The 17,805-nt window shown below is 42.5% G+C and overlaps 1 long non-coding RNA gene across 1 annotated transcript in view; it reads left to right on the top strand.

Moving 5' to 3' along the window:
• The window catches only part of LOC144819287 (uncharacterized), a 67,277-nt gene extending 52,660 nt beyond the window's left edge, over window positions 1-14,617 (top strand). The window contains exon 3 of the long non-coding RNA XR_013607262.1: window positions 14,387-14,617. This is a non-coding gene — a long non-coding RNA (uncharacterized LOC144819287). The remainder of the gene's footprint in view (window positions 1-14,386) is intronic.
• Window positions 14,618-17,805: the final 3,188 nt, after the last annotated feature.

Raw genomic sequence — 17,805 nt, 5'->3', positions numbered from 1 at the left:
TCGAAATTCGAGAAATAATACTCGAATCCTTCTCGTCCATAAAACATGCTCAACAATAAACTGCACGTTATTCCATATGTCAACGGAAGATGATGGTATCTGATACCCTCCTCCACTGAAGCTGGTAATTGCATACAAACGTAACAATCCTTTACTTCCATGGCATCAACATATTCATAAAGCAATTTAGCATAAGCATTTGACTTGTAATTTCCCTGTGACTCGTCGGTGTGAAGCCTTTTTATTTCTGCATCTAACAATGCTTTGTCTTTCTCATTGATGTTTCCCTTCTCTTTAATAATGGTAGTTTTCGGTGTTGATACTCCCTTATCCTCCTTAACTGCGGTTTCATCCCCTTCGTGTCCCGCTAGGAATGAAACAGTTACCACTAAAATTATAAGAGAAACCACTACTCCTAAAAGTGTAACAGCTATACATTTTGCCCTGCGGTTCGGGTTGCCAGCCTCCATGTTCTCAAACAGTGTAGTTTTTGACTTTCTTCCAGCATTCACTTCCTCTTCTTTTCAAACAAAGTCTTTCTCTCTTGCAATGTCTTTCTTTGAACACTTGGAAGCTTGACAATTTGTTTCCGCAAAACAGTTCAAAGTCCAGTAGAAAATAGACAACCCTAGCCCTTCTCCATCCACTAAAATGAAACCCCTATCACTTTTCTTCTTCCACTCGGCGCTAGGTTATCTTGCAACAAGTTTTTACAATTTCTTTTCAACAGTCTTATTTTCGTCTGAAGTTATGTATGACTCAAGGAGTGACACTACGTCTTCATAAATGTCCATCCGAAGTATCATTCCCTCAGGTTCTGGGCAGTTCGTACCACAACATGGAAAGTCAACTTTTTCTAGGATTATTCTCCTTATTTCGCTCAAGACAAGTGGACGGACAAAATTGAGAGTTAGCGTTTTTTCGATTTCCACTCCTGGTACTATCAGTTCTACATCCACAATTACAAAGGGGTCCGTTCTAATCAAGATCACTTTCTTCACCTTTCCAGTTCTGCGCCCCTTTGAAGACATTCACAATATGGTATTAATCCACAACAATAAGCGCTCCTAGCATTTCTACTACTCGCTCAAGCATTTCCAAACGAAGAAGAGTTCCCTCCAATATTGGATATCGTGAACAGCAAACTGGAAACTCAACTGTCTCTAAAATCAATTTTCTTATTCCACTCAGGAGAGCAGGATGAACGATGTTGAGTGTCAGCAACCTTTCGGTCTCCGCTCCTGGTAGTAGAAACCTTATTTGCACTGTGATGATCGGGTCAGTTCTGATCAGTTCCACTTCCCTGATCCTCCCTGTTCTGTGTCTCCCAGACATCTGCAACGAGGTAGGTCCAGTCGGGAGTAGAGTATCTTCTACTAGGCACTCGCACCCTCCTTGATCTTCTAAGACCCTCCTCGGCTTGATCCTGGATATCTTCTTCTGGATCTGAGTCTTCGGATATAGGAGTAAGCGTTTCTTCCTGGGCCGACCTCAAACTTAGCCTTCTTTTCCTAGTTGGCCAAGTGGCAGCTCCAAGCCTTATTCTCCTATTCCTTGTCCTCCCACTTGGTTCTTGGTCGCTCCGATACGGATCTGAGTCTGAGTCGTATTCACTTCTGCTCTCTCCTTCAGTTGCGTCTTCTGTCTCACTGCCGTCCTGCCTTTGCTCTTCTTCTGAATCCGTTGCGTTCCCAACTTCTTCTGACACCCCCTCAGCCGCCTCTATCCCTTCTTGCGACTCTTCTTCCACTTCCGGGCTTTCGTCTGGGATGGGAGCTGTTCCTTCTAGAGGTGCTGGAACTCTGCGAGTATGGGAAGCATGGATCCAATTTGGCAGCCCCCCGCACTTCACCGCGGTGTTCGTGATCAGGATTACCTGAAAGGGCCCACGCCAGCGAACATCTAGGCAGTTCTTCCGGACGTGTTTTTTAACTAAGACCCAGTCCCCTGGGTTCAGGTCATGACACAGGTTCCTCGCTGCTGGAACTTCAGCCGCATGCACCTGAATGGACACAGAATGGATGGGGTCAGACAGTCCTTTACAATAATCCAAGATCAGATCATCTGTAATATTCAATAGAGCAGTAGTTGGAACTGTAGGAAGTCTCATGGCCCTCCCCATCAGGATCTCGTGAGGAGAGAGACCTGTCCTCCTATCAGGTGTGCTGCGCATGCTCATGAGCACTAAAGGAAGAGCATCTGGCCAACTCAAGGATGTGGATGCCACTACTTTAGCCAATCTATTCTTCAAAGTGCCATTCACTTGTTCCACAATTCCTGAAGCTTCTGGTCGATAACTACAATGCAGCTTTTGATCGATATTCAGTGTGGAGCACAACATCTTCACTATTTCGCTGTTAAAATGTTTTCCTCTGTCAGATTCCAAAGAGGCAGGCACCCCGAAGCGCGGTATCAACTCCCTGAGCAACAATTTAGCCACTGTGAGTGTATCGCACCTACGTGTAGGGTACGCTTCAACCCATCTGGAAAATACGCATACAATCACCAACACATACCGAAGGCGATTGACTCTTGGCATTTCGATGAAATCTAGTTGCATTCTATTGAAAGGCCCCCCCGACCTCCCAATGTGACTCAGTGTGACTGGTGTTCGTTTGCCTACGTTCAGCTGTTGGCAAGTAACACATCGCTTACATACTGATTCTGCTGCTATTCTGAATTTCGGGCAATACCAAGTCTGCCTAAAAACTCTCATCATAGCATCCCTTCCTAGATGTACTGGACCATGTATTTCTCTCGCCATGGGATTAGCTAATTCTTCAGGTAACACAGCTCTCCCATCTGCTGAAACCCAAAAATCCATTTCACTTCGCACACAACCTGCTATTTCCCATGCCTTTTTCTCTGTTTCAGGTGCGTTCTCCTGCATTATTCTTAAATCCTCCCAAGTGTCTACAGTTTCTAACATCATACTTAATTCAGTCTTTTCTTCTGCACCTTCTATTTCCACCTTTGAGAAAGAATAACTTTGTTCCGCACAATAGCGTGCGACTTCATCAGCATATCTATTACCTTGTGACACAAAATCTGTATTCTTAGTATGAGCTACACACTTCACTACCGCGATGTCAACAGGACCTTGTAATGCTTCTATCAGCAATCGCACAAATTCTCCATTTCGAATGGGCGAACCAGAGGAGGTCATGTAACCCCTCTGAGACCACAACTGCCCGAAATCATGAACCACACCGAAACCATATTGGCTGTCCGTGTAGATGGTGACTCTCTTTCCATTTCCTGCTATGCAGGCACGAGTTAGGGCAATAATTTCTGCTACCTGTGCGGAATGTACTCCTTCCAGGCAAGCGGCTTCCACAACTCCAGTAATGGTACAAACAGCATAAGCTGCTCTCAACCGACCAGTATCGTCTCTTAAACATGAGCCATCAACAAAATAAATTTCATCGGGGTCAGACAATGGCTCATCCACAATATCTGGTCTGGGTTTCGTGCATAGTTCAGTCACATCAAGGCAATCGTGGTCTTCACATCCTTCGCCTTCTATTACCGTAGGTAATGGCATCAAAGTAGCAGGATTCAAGACAGAGCATCTCCTGAGAGTCACGTTTTCTGCGGCAAGTATAACTTGCTCGTAACGCGTGAGCCTGCTATTGGTCAGATGCTGCGTCTTCGTCCTGGTCATTAACAATTCAACTGAATGTGGTACATACACCACTACTGGATGTCCCATCACAATACTCTCGCTCCTTTCAATGCTGACACCCGTTGCAGCAACGGATTTGAGACATCCGGGCAACGCTGCGGCTACTGGATCTAATGTAGCCGAAAAATATGCAACTGGTCTACGGGCATTACCGTGGGTCTGTGCCAAGACTGACAAAGCACATCCCTCGCTCTCACAGCAATACAGTGAAAATGACTTCTCGTAATCGGGCATTCCCAAAGCTGGAGCACGACATAAATCGTCTCTCAGCTGTAAAAACGCCACCAGACATTCTTCATCCCATGGTACCGGATCACTCACCTCCTTGTGCGTCAGTTTCTGTAAGGGCTTTGCTTTCAGTGAAAAGTTAACTATCCACTGTCGGCAGTAACCCACCATTCCTAGGAACATTCTAACTTCTCTCTGTGTTGTAGGCGCATTCATTTTCATTATCGCCTCAATCCTCTCCGGGGACACCTTACGTTTCCCTTTCTCTAACCTGTGCCCTAGATACTGTACTTCTGTCAAACAATACTGCAACTTGCTCGGAGATACCTTATGTCCATTTTCAGCTAAATGATTCAGTAAGGCAATTGAATCTGCTTTACAAGCTTCCTCTGTTTCTGACGCAACAAGTAGGTCATCTATGTACTGTACCAGAACCGAGTTCTGTGGCAGTACTAGATTCTCAAGATTCTTCTTCAGCAACTGATTAAAGATGGATGGGCTATCTGTGAATCCTTGTGGGATTCGACACCATGTTAAAACGCGATCTTCCATTTTAAAAGCAAAAAGATACCTGCTCTCTTCATCCAATGGGATTGAAAAGAAAGCCTGACAAAGATCTATCACTGTGAACCATTCTGCTTGACATGGTATTTGAAACAATATCACTGATGGATTCGGTACCACGGGACAACATGAAACGACTATGTTGTTAATCTTTCGTAAATCCTGTACTATCCTGAATTTCCCACTAGGTTTCTGCAAACCCATAATCGGGGAGTTACAAGGACTACCCACGATTTCTTTCAGTATTCCCTGCTGTATCATTGACTCGATCACAGGTTTTATTCCCGCAATCGTTTCCTGGGACAATTTGTATTGAGGCGTTCTTGGAAACTCAACATTTGGTTTTACCAATATTTTTACCGGTTCTACCCCCTTAATCAATCCTATTTCTTCTCCTGTGAAATCCCATACCTCTGACGCCACTGCATCTCGTAGGTCTTGGGGAATATCTTCTATTGTCAGAGTAGGATATAGTTCTACACAAGATTTGGAATTGGCCACCTTAAAAGTAGCATCTTCGTCGGTAGTCTGTACCTCCACTCCTTGCGGGGTGCAGTATATGGTGCAGTTCAATTTGCACAACAAATCCCTTCCTAACAGACATACCGGACTCGAGTCACAAACCACAAACTGATGTTCGTTCATGTGGTTTCCAATTTTCACAGACACTGGTTCTGTCAAGGGACTAGTCATTCTTTTATTTGCGACTCCTACCACTTGAATTGTTTCCCCTGACATTGGCAAGTCTGGAACTACCGCTGATCTCAGAGTCGAACGAGTAGCCCCAGTGTCCACTAAGAACGTAGTGGGACACCCTGCCACTTCTGCCTCAACAAATGGCCCTCTCTGATCCACTTCTAGAACTGCCCCGAGGGTACAGTCCTCTTCACTGCTCACCCGTTGTCCTGTCAATGGATCAATGTAATAACATTTTTCTTCCTCGATAAACAGAGGCATTTGTTTAAAGACCTTTCCTCCAGCTGCTATCTTCGGTGGCTGTGGGAATTGGGCCCGTGGAGCCGAAGTCCCCCCTTTGGCCACCTTATTACTTGGGACTGTCACCTTTTGCACTGGGACTTCTTGGACCTGCTCTTCTACTTCCAACTCTCCATTTTCAGGGTTAAAGGGACACTCGCGTCGCCAATGCCCCACCTGGTGACACTGATGACACTTTGTCGTTTTCTTTAAAGTGGCAAAGTCTATCCTAGGTCTCTGCCCTTCCTCATTGTCCTTATTCTGACCGTTTGGTTTTCGTCCCATCCCCTGCTTCTGCTGGCCACCCTTCCCAGCGGACTGCATTTGCACCACCATCAATTTCTCCTTTAGATTCTTGGCTTTAGAATCTATCTCGTCACTGCAGTACCTCGCATATCGTAAAATCTCATCTAGTGGTTTGTTCTGCCAACAGATTAAATGTTGCTGTATCATCAAACAAATATCAGGTCTCAACCCCAAGACAAACTTTGACACAAACTGCCCTATATCTTTGGGATCCATTACATCCAGTCCACTGTATTGCTTGAATGTTTTCAATAACCTTTCATAAAATTCGTGAACTGTCTCCTTGGGTTCCTGCCTTGTTCGGTCTATTTTTACCCAATCTATGTCCTGTGGTGGTACCTTATCTTTCAGCCATGCTATTACCCTTTCATACTTTCGCATGACAATCTCAGACGGTCCATTAGTCCGAGCATCCCTCACTGGTTCAGTATTTGGCCATTCAACACTAGTCTTGCACGGGGTCCACAAATCAGATGGGACCACGATGTCAAACAACGTGTTCAAATCTATCCACAGTACTTTCGAGATTTTGACAAACCTCTCTACCTGTTTATACCATTCGACTGGATTGTCCCGCAACTTCGGAAATGAGTTGGTAAATGCAGCTAAATCTCCTCTACTCCAGGGCACATGTACATAATTTCCGTTTGATATTTCTCGCAAAGGGAATGCCTCCATCTGCATTACCCTTCCCTCAGGGGTCATCACATTTGTACTTCGCCTAACTGTGCCCTTTTTCGACCACCTTTCTTCCCATTTATCCAGTTCCCTCCACACTCTTATCCCTGTTACCAGCTCTCTTATGTGTGTTTTTAATCCAGTAGTTCTCTTCTCATCTAGATCTTGGTCTGCGTACTGTAATCTGTGGTTACTCTGTAATGCCCTTGTCCTAGACAAATCCACGGCATACCTGTCTGCCAAATCAGTCAATTTCTCATGAAACGCTCTAGCTTTCCTAGTAATATCCTTTGCCATGAACAATAACTCATCCTGTTCATACAATTCTATCCTTTCCAAAGGCAATGTTCCATCTATTATCTCATCAACATCTGATTTTAAACTAGTAACATCAAGCCTTTTTGCCTTAATTTCAGCTTTTAAGATACTCAATTTAGCTCCTCCATCCGCATCTCTCCCATCCCAGCTCCGAGATCTACGTTTAGGTATTGGTGAATTATAGGGAGTCCTCCCCTGTTCCCATCTCTCTAGATCCCATGCCTTTCCATCTTCTCGGGGTGGGTGGTGAAACACTCCTTCATGCCTCATAGCCCCTCTCTCCCCATCCGGGCTAGTTTCACGGGATGCAGGGTAAGATGTTCCATTACTCCCTCTTTCTTCCCTACTTCCCTGTGATTCCTGATTATTCGAGGCGTGGCGGGACCTATCGCTGTTCTCCTTTCTCCAATGTTGAACGTCTTCCCCAAGTGTATGATGAAGGCACCTAAACCTATTCTGAAAAGCCCGTACCGCCTCATCTCCTCCTTTCCCCCAGAGACGGGACATTTCCTCACATTCTACAATCCTAGTATTTTGTTCCGGTTGTTCTCTCTGATTTGTAGGACATGCATCACCTCTATTCTCTTGACTTTGGCCTTCCCGGCCCTGACTGCTTTCGCTGGCCCCACAATGAGATACAGTCCCGTTACCCCTGCTTTCCCACTCTGGTTCTGTTCTTGTCCTGTTACTTGGAGATACTACGGACCCGTCCCATTCCCTCAAATCAGCTCTTAACTCTGAAAAAGATCTTGGCCGTGGTCCCCTTAGATCCATTGGTCCTCTCGGACCTCCCTGTTCTGAATTGGGACCAACAGTTGTGTCTAATGGGGTGTTCCATGTTACCGAACCTGGCAATTGTTTCCATGCATTTGTCACATTATTCCTCCTTTCCATCTCAATCCTTTCCCAATTGCCTTTGTTGTTCCCCTCTATCTCTCTCAGAATTATAGATCGAAACTATGGGTCCTATGGTAACAGGCACTTGAAGAGCGTCTGGCAATCCCACAGACTCAACCCTTTCTGTGGTTGGCGTTTTCTGCACCACAAACCTTCCCACTACACTCTGTACAGTGTTGTTTGGAGGTGTTTCTCCGCCTTTGTTAGGTGTCCATTCCGATATAGGGAGTGGTGTATATCCCTCTATGTCATTTCCATCTTCCCTTGCGAGCCCTCTATCTTCTATTAACCCCACTCTCGGAGGTGGTCTATCCATTAACAATCTGTTTATCAGATTGTCCTCCGACTCGCTTTCCTCGTCTTCTTCCATGAGGTTTCCTCCTCCTGACACCTCCCTCATCGGATACATTTTCTCCACCTCGATAGTCTGTACTCTCCAACGCTTTTCCTCCTCATCCCATTTGGAATCTCGCACTGCCCTTACCGATCGCGTCAGTCTTTGTTGACGCCTGTTCAAATTTCGGTCGTGTGCAGCCTTAATCCATGCATTAAGAGCCTCAAACTGTGTTGGTCTGGGCGAGGGTTTCAATGAGGACATGGTTGCTTTTAGCCGATGTAACACCTCTAATTTAAACGTCCCGTACCTCGGGAACTGCATTTCCTCATTCCCTTCCGTAAGCTTATTCCAAGCCCCAATCCACAATATCGTATGCAGCCCCACATTCGTTGCCATATAATGAGCTGGCGTACCCTCCGGCGGAGCCTCTTCCCCGTAATAATGTTCACTTCGTTTACGTTTAAAAATCCCTTTCAAACACTTAAAACACTTCATGATTTCTCTTTTCTCCGCGTTCGTTTACTTCCTGATGACACTCCCCCAATCTCAGCGCCGTTCTCACTAACTGGCCTATCCGTACGCGACTTTCCTCCGACGTCACTCTAGCCACCCAACCAGAGCGCGGCTCTAGCTAACGTCACACTAACCGCTCAATCACAGCGCGGCTCTAGCCGACGTCACCCGTCCCCCTTCGCAGCAGTTCCCCTCCTTTCTCAGCTCGTCTCCTCGGTCATGCACGCATCCCATTCATACTCTGAAAAATGATTACTTCCGTCCAAGCGATCACCTTTCTTGACTGTACGCCCACAGTCTTTCTGTAGTTGTCACCTTAACTTGGCAAGATGTCTTTCCGTTTACTTCCAGACAATCGCCTTCTCCGATAGGTTACTCACACGCAGTAACTTTCGACCAGCGTCCGTTACTCATACATTCACTCTTACACTCCCCCTATCTTGGATCCACGGCGGTCAATGGTACCTCGTGACCTCCGTACTATGGTCGACAACTACCCTGGATGTTCGATACACCCAAAACCACTTAAGCTCTGGCCTGAACTTAAGATTTCACCAGTTCACCCGTTTACCAGGTTACCAGCTTACCAGGTTGCGCGCGCTCACAACCTTCTCTCATTCACACTACAGGCATTCAACTCCGCAAGACATTACAATACAAATACAACACAAAACACCGCAATCTGTTCACGCATGACCCTTTTTATACTCACTCTCCGATACTGCTGCTTTTCTCGCACCGTCTGCACCTTTCGGCACACGATTCTTCCGCTGCTCGTCTCTCGGCGTCTCGGGCCTTGGGGTAAACTAACCTCTCTAGATTACCTTCCTCAAGAAGATAACAATCCTCACTCTGCTACCAACTGCTAACGCGGGATTACTGGTTACTAATTATCTTACCAAATCCCAAACTATGTCGACTGAATCGTTGGTACCTGTCTTTGAGTAAAAGGTAATCTCGCAATAAGTCAATCAATTTAAGAACTTACACCACTCTAAATGACCACTGACCAAATTAAAGTTTTAAAGTTTTAATATAAAGTCAAAGATAACTGAAGATACAAACTTCTCAAAATGAGATTAAGAAGATAAATCGGTATCACTATGAACATGAACTTTTTGAATAGTCTGAGTCTGAAAAACAGAATAATAAGTACAAGCTCGAAAACCATCAGGGTTGCCAAAATGGATACAAGTTGCAACCTCAAAGTCATTACAGAAAAGAAAATTAAGGTTAGTCTGTCCCTACACTACACTAAGTGACATCCCTACTTAACAAGATCTTTACCCTCTAGGTGTCAGCCGTGGTGACTTCCTAAGAAGATCACGCACTTCTCTTTGTCTCTTCTCTGATAATGGGTCTCTCCTGATCAGCCTATCTGCCTACCCAGCCGCTTCCTTAGGCTCCCAAAATCATCTGCTCTGCTCTCCTCCCGGGTCTCTTTCCCTAATACCAAATCACATTTCTGATAGGAACGCCCCTTGGGACGCCCCTCACGTGGTACATCTTTGCGCGGTAAACTCCATGATGGTACTCTTGAAGACCCTCGTTATAGTTGACCTTGGTTCCCAGGCTTCTTCTTCAGTGCGCTGATACCCCCTGAAATTCCTGGAAACTCCTACAGGCCTGCGCAAGGCGCCACTGAACAAAGTCCCTTTCATTCGAGCTGATTAGGACCCTCGCACCTGCATACAGCTCATCCTGCAGTGGGCCTCAAATTCCAGACTCCACCATATCTTTAGTCATAAAACACTCTCAAAGCTCTGTGCTGGACACCTCTCGACCTCTTCCCTAACGAGCACATGACAATTTAAACTACATGACATTATCGGCTCTGGCCTACTTGATTTACATGCAGCAGGTCCCTGCACTCTTAAAACATTAACTTGATTTAAACAGCAAACATTCTTAACTAGCATACGTTTCTAAAATAACACATCTATAAAGCATATACTTTTAACCCTAAGTTCAATAGTACATTTGGAAGAACCATGTCAACCTTATCTCACATTAATTTAGCAGCACGTTCAGGTTTGCTGTGAATTGCCCTAAGGCCTACACATAATACTGGATTTTCAAAGTTACATTTAATTCGGACATGATTCTTTTAACATGAGAACATGAGGTTTTCACATATATTCCAACATTTCTACCTTAATCTCACACCGTTATAATTATAGTTACTCTACTTAACATTCTATACATTTCACTACTGAATATAAAACACTCGTGTGCAAAACATGTTTAAACTAACTACGTGCTTGTAAATATGGCGTACTTATACATTTTTTCAAACTTGTGCTCTCTCATGGCTGTAGGATGATAGACTCTCTTTACTGAAGTTAGGTTACAACAAGCCTGCGCACCTGTTCTCCATGTTCACAGCTTTCCTTTCTATGATGTAATAATGCATTTTCCACTTTGGTCAGGGATGGAGAGTTGAGTTCGGATTTGGCCTGGAGTGGTCCTGTAGGATTGGGACATTGGGTGAAGCAATGTGACGCACAATGAGATCTCTAAGAGTGGACTCATGCTATATTGGGTCTTCACATGCCTTACTTTTCCTTAATACCAAATCCCTCATCATAAGACCTCTCATGCTCACCATGATGTTTGCCAACATCATCTGGTCTGAGTCAAGGGATCCTTCATTGTCTAGGATGAAGTTAATAAGATTAGTCTACAAAACCCTCTTTTCTTATGGCAATTTGTTTTTAAAGGTTTTCATGTACCAGACAAGCCATAATATCAAATTCCAACTACAAGTTTTGTGGGTGCATGATCAGAGATACCTCCTACCAGAACCTCATTCAAAAGTATTCCGAGCAGCAAACAGGCAGATAAGAGTAAGAAATCAATCTAGGTACACATGCTCTGCATGCAAGATACATATCATGTGGGTGTAAAAGCCTCTAGCTTGGTATTTAATCTGTGATGTACTATAAGGTTTTTCAGATAACCACTGTGTCTCTGTTGTTGTAGGCATTCGGTCCAGTCATTATATCTGAAACGGGGTCCACCTTCAGATTCCACTCACCCTTAATAGAGGTTTGGTTTTCCCAAAATCTGTGAAAGTTCTCCTCAATTTGGAGAAAAAGATCAATTTACTGCCAATAGGTGCTATTTTAAGCATGCTATTGACATGCTTCCCTGCGCTAATATTTAACAAATACCTAACAACCTTCACAATCTTTCAATGTGTTTGGAAATTGCAGGTGCTGAAAAGTGGTCCACTTCAAGGTTGATGGTTTAAATATCTGGATAAGCCGAAAAGCCTAACACTTATTGAACACAAGCAGAAACCCGATACTGATCTTAATAGGAGGACCAGAATGTCCTGAGGATGCTGCTGCTATAGTAAAGAATCGTTTAGTTACAATGGTGGATGGTGATGTTTGAAATTGGTGGGGTGTAAAAGTTTGGAATGGTGCCCTGTGGCAAGCAAGCCAGCCTGATGGTCATAATAAGGATTCAGGGGGCGGGGGTGCGGGGGGGAGCGAGGGGGGTTCTCCACCTAGGAACATTAAAAAAAAAATGCAAATGGTGCATTTTCATAAAAATTTGAGAAAGCAAGACAGCTAATAAAGCAATTGTAGTTAGGACATCATTAGGGCACAAAAGAATTACATGACACACCTAGTATCTTAGGGAAGCTCGACAATGTGCTTTTACTAACTATAATCCGCTTGCACTAAAATGGCTGCTGCTTTGTGGGATTTCCTACTGTGCATGCGTCTGTCTTACTCATGTGACATGACGTCTTTCTCGGCTTGGAGGGAAACTTTCGCATCTGCGCACTAGAACTAAGATGGCTGCTCTGTGTTACATCATGCATGAAGCTTGCACTGCTGCTTTTGCTAACATGTTCATTTTGCCTAATCATTGATGCAATAGTTAAAATAAAGTAATGGGAATAGAGAAGAGATAAGCGGTATACAGAACATTTATTATTTTGTGTTCTAAAACTGTTTCTTTTCTATTTTTTTCAAGTAACGATAATCTTGGGCCTGAGAGGTGTTATTACTCCATCTTGAGAACCCACACTGCACATGCAAAGAAGGAGCAGAAGTCATTTGACATTGAAGCCATGCCAAGCTTACAGCACACTGGAAGATGCGCCTGGGAATCTATCCTGCTGACCCAAAGCGGAAGAAACTATTGTTAACATTGTATTTCTATAAGAACATCCATTGTTGGGTGGAATAAAGATGCATGGGAAAATTAAATTTGATGGGCGGGAACGTTTATAGAATATTCACAAGTAAAAGTTTCAATTAGCATGGTGTGATGATCTCTCTCCGTCTCTTGTCCAATCAAAATTGGGGATCCTTACACTTGCAACATTGGGGGGTGGTACACTGTCCTGTAAAATAGTATAACTAGAGTAGGCTTAGTTAGCAAATTTGTCCGACTTGTCCGAATAGCGGACCTATCACTGACCCAACGCACTCAATAGGTGATCGGGAGCAGAGGTGCTGGTGAAGCACTCTGTCAGAAGATTCGATAACCCAATCGGGGTTTGGGAACTGGGTGCTGGCAGAGCACTCTATCTAAAGACTTTGTGACCTTGTCGGGTTTCAACTGTTAGCTGCAAAGAGAGAGTCCAATGCAGGTGTTTGTCCTTTAGCTGCGGGTGCTGGTTCTAGCCTGAGGTGGTCCTGTCCTGATCCAATTTGGTCCGTACTTGTCCGGATTCTGGTTTGCACCTGTTCTTTCATGCCGGTACCTGCATCTTGGGGTTCAGTCCTTTATCCCAGCCCATGGCCAGGGTTGGTCTTCACATCACTCTAGTGGGCATATTACCGAGATGTGTGTATCGCCGAGAAAGCAGCGATACAAGCCCTTGGTAATATGCCCCAAGGTAACTATAATTAGTGTGGGTTTGTCATCGTATTTTTTCCCTGTCTCTATCCTTCCTATATTTCAATGCTAATGAATGTTTCTAATTTCATTTCAATTTTTAATCATATTCTTGCTGATTGATCAAGTTTCAATTAATATAGTATGGACACTGACATTTGACAAGTTTCATAGATAAAGAGTTTAAATCTTTCCCGAGTTTGTGGTTATTTATATGAGTGCATATCCTTTAGGACTTTAGGTACCGGTGACTTGGCTTGGTAATCCAAATGGTATAGGTCCTGAATGGTTAAAACTAAATTGATTAAGCATGGGTTTACCTGTTCAAAGTGTGTATGTTGATTTATAGGCCCAGGTGAGTATGGTAAACTGGTCAGGTTAACCCACGAGCTCTTTGCCCTTCTGGTGTGAATCACTTACTTATCTCCTTGGTTAAACCTCACAAAGGTATTACTTCTGCTTCTATTGCTAGATGGGTTAAAATGGTTATGAATTTAGCAGGCATCGATCTAAAAATCTTCAAAGCTCATTCTATCAGAGGTGCTCGGGCCAGTTAATCCTTCTGGTCCAGTTGTAAGTTGGATGATATTCTTGAAGCTGCTGATTGGTCTAATGCTAGGACTTTTGCACAGCATTATTGTAAACCAATCGCTCATATGTCTGATGTTGTTTTACAAAGTTACCAACATGCATATTGGTAGCCTCTGGTCTTGTAATGCAATTGCGATGCTCTTATTACCAAAACTAGGGAATCTGGATTTCATTAAATACACAGAGGCTAACATTATCCCTCACTTCCATTCCCTTGGTTGGTTATTTTAAGAGTACAGAATATATATATATTTTTAGTGTAATATATCTGATTTTCTTATGTTTACTGTATCCTTCTTGATTCCTTGATGTTTTTTCGCAATTTTTAAATGCTTATTTGCTTTCTATTATACCTTTGTTTAATTACATTGTTTGTCTCCTCATTTTAGCGTTTATTCTTCTTGGACTACTGATATCGTTCTCTTTTTTTTCAGATAATCTCTCATAACTTCATGATTTTGACCTTCGGATCAGATCATTCGTCGTTCTTCCTTTTCCTTCGTTTCGTGATGGTTTAAAGAATTCATGGGACTCTTCAAATTTTATTGGACTTATCCTATTCTATACCACATTTAAAAGAGGCAGATTGTTATGTGTTCATGCCTTTTACATGTTTCTTAATGTTCTATCCTGGAACCATTTTGCTTTATGATGTATGCGGCTGCTTGGACTGCATTAAAAGAAATATGCATAATGTTAGCCTCCGTGTCTTTAATGAAATCCAGATTCTCTAGTCATGGTAATAGGAGAATCGCAATTTTCCTTTTCAAAAGAAGAAAAACACTTACTGGACAATCATTTATTGAGTGTTATTTCATACCTAGCTACGTTCTGAGTTTCTAGCCAACAGCAAATCTCTGAATCAGTCTTGGATTACTGCACCTTGCTTCTCTGAAAGCCATGTGCTAAAAGGGATCCTTGGTCCTTCATTTTAGATTGTTGACTATTATGACCCCAACAAAGCCAGAGGTGAAACTCAGCAGAGTAACTTCAACTTGAATTTTGGACCTCCTGAACAGGATATCCTGCACTGAAGAAAGAAATGTGTGGAGTTTTCAGTCAATTCCTGTTCAATTGAGACCCAGTGCAGCAGTTTCTAATAGGAGCATGTGATCATTGTCAAGACAAAATGACTTATGACGCAGGTCGTTATCAGGTTTATCTTCTTCCAGGAAAACTTGTATATACTACAACAATTATCACCAACTTCTGACACAACTTTTTGCACAAATACTTTTATTTAAAGGCTTATCACTTTCTCACAAACAGTAATGGAATCTACAAATTATTTGCCTTTCACTTATTCTTGGGTGTGCTACCTGAAAAGGGTTATGTTTCTCAGCTGCCAGTGAGCACGACCTACTTAATAGTTGAAAATGTTTTTAACTATTACATTTCAAAAACATGGTTAAATACTTTATTTTTCTTCTTAAAGTCATTGGGCAAAGTTATTAAACTTTTTACAAACTTTCATTACCTAGAAAAATGCTCTTTGGCTTTGCATAGGTGGGCTGTTCTCACTAGCTTCTCTCCCTCTTCTCGGGGTATATTTACATGGGGATGGAGGCAACAGTACGTCACTGTTAGCAATGTTCTGGTGGCACTATTCCCTTCTCCGTATTTGCAGAGCAGTGTTAAGCCACTTTTAGTGGCTCTGGAACTTTAGCTTGGCTCTGGAAACCATCTGCCCTGTGCTGACCACAATCTTTAATATTTCTCTTCATCGCAGTTTCCCTCTGTCTGTAAGACCTGCTTCACTACTTCTATTCGAGTCAAATGTTTTGAAAAGGCTGATGATAGACAAATTGACAATCAATTGGAAACTAATAATTTGTTAAACATGTATAAAGCTGGTTCTTCACTCATGAATAGTACTGCGGCAGTGCTCCTTCCTGTGATCAATGACCTCAGGCTCATTTTAGACAAAGGTGGCGGTGCAGCTTTTCTGTTCTGGTCCTGCTGGGTCTCAGTTCTGCATTTGAAACTTTGACAATTGCCATTATTTTAGACCATGCTTTGAGTCGGAGTTTTAGAGTCATCACTCTTCAGTGGTTCAGATCTCAAGCTGTACATATATTTGTTTTTTCACTCAGTCTCCAAATTTGTGACCTGCGTAGTCTCAATGGGCACTTTGCTGAGCCATACATTTTTTAACTTTGACTCACCCCTCCGGTTCTCTTGCTTACATCTTAGGACTTCAAAGGCACACAGATCATCATCTTGTTGCCCTAGACCACATCTCAGCTGTTCATTGGATAAACACTAGTATCATGTAGGGAAACATCCATTAGAACGCAAGTCACGCCAGAACAGGGGATTGAGGCTATTTTGCCCGCACTGGTAATGAAATCCCTAATGTTGTATATAGGTGTTTAGGTGCAGGTAGTCTGGGATACAACCCCCTAGATCCCAATTTTCGAAAAACAAGAAATTGTTTTACAAATCAAAGATTAACACAAATTGACTCCGCACACTTAAGTAATAGATATCACAAAATCATTAACATTGTCTGAAATGGTCCAGTATCTCTTCAGTCATTCTCCCAAGAATTCCAAAGTCAGGTAATCTTCAGTAGAAAAATTCTTTATTTTCACAAACACTTTTAAGAGCAATAGCCAACGCGTTTCGTCCGTGACCGGACTTCTTCAGGGCTACATTTAAAAACACATAAAAACAACATATTTACATATGAATGAGATAGATCTATTCAAAATTTATCTGCACAATATTTACATTCCATTAGTCAATTCATTTGAACACCAGACTTTAAGAAAAAACATTTATCAAAAACCTGCTTTGGTTACAACAGTACTTTTCACATGGGAGAAAAAATGCAAAAAGACAAAAGCGAAAAGGTTGTCTATTCTATACCCTTTACAACTCATAAACTATTACAATTATTGGAAAAAAGGAGATCAGAAACCCATGACAAACAAATGATTTGTGTCTGGGAAGTCTTATTATAGATCACAATTGAAAAAATTACATTAAAGTGACCTTAGACACATTAAAACAGATTTTACATTTCCAATCATTATCTACCTTTTATCTCGAATTCTCTTATTTATGATGCTGTAAAATGGTCTTCTAATTTGAGAAGTAAGTGTTCTGTGGAAGGATAATACATTATTAGCATTGTATATGGTCTTTATACAGCAGCATTTAGTTGCACCCATTAATATTCTTACATTTCCTCATATGCATCATGGACGAATTTGTGAACACTCAAATAAACCCACTTTCTATGAAGACTATTCCAAAGTCATATCCATCTAATAGTTGATGAATATGTACATAACATCTATATTCTCAGAACAGATGATCAGATTAAATTAAAATCATCCCTAGTAACACTTGACATTGAGAGGGCCTTTTTATCCGACCTGTCTCTAGCCATTCCCATGGCAGTATTTTATTTCAACAATGAGTACTCAGTTAGGTTACTTACTTCCATATGTCAACTTGTTATCAAGATCCTGGTCAGTTGATTTCCAGTACATGTATATTTTGAAAAAAGGCAAAGTTTTATTATAAGCCTACAAAAGGGAAAAGAAACAAATATATATTTTTTCAAGGTTTATCTAGGGAGACATCATAGTATTCCAAAAATGTCTCCTCCTCCTACACAAATCCACTAAAATACTCACTGATTGTCCAGTGACATTAATCCTCCATGGGAGACTTGTATATGATAGACAATCTCCCTTTTAGTTCGATGGAGATAGTCACACTACTAGTAAATGCTGTTAAATTATATTTGGTTTGTGGCGCAGTAAAAGCCACAAAGTTCGATTCAATAACCGCTAAGCGATATAGCGCCATTCTTACAAATTGTGCACTCAATACGGCATAG

Source organism: Lissotriton helveticus, chromosome 2_1 (genome assembly GCF_964261635.1).
Source record: "Lissotriton helveticus chromosome 2_1, aLisHel1.1, whole genome shotgun sequence".
Lineage (NCBI taxonomy): Eukaryota > Metazoa > Chordata > Amphibia > Caudata > Salamandridae > Lissotriton > Lissotriton helveticus.
The sequence above is the reverse complement of the archived record's forward strand: the minus strand, read 5'-3'. Positions and strand labels throughout refer to the sequence as shown.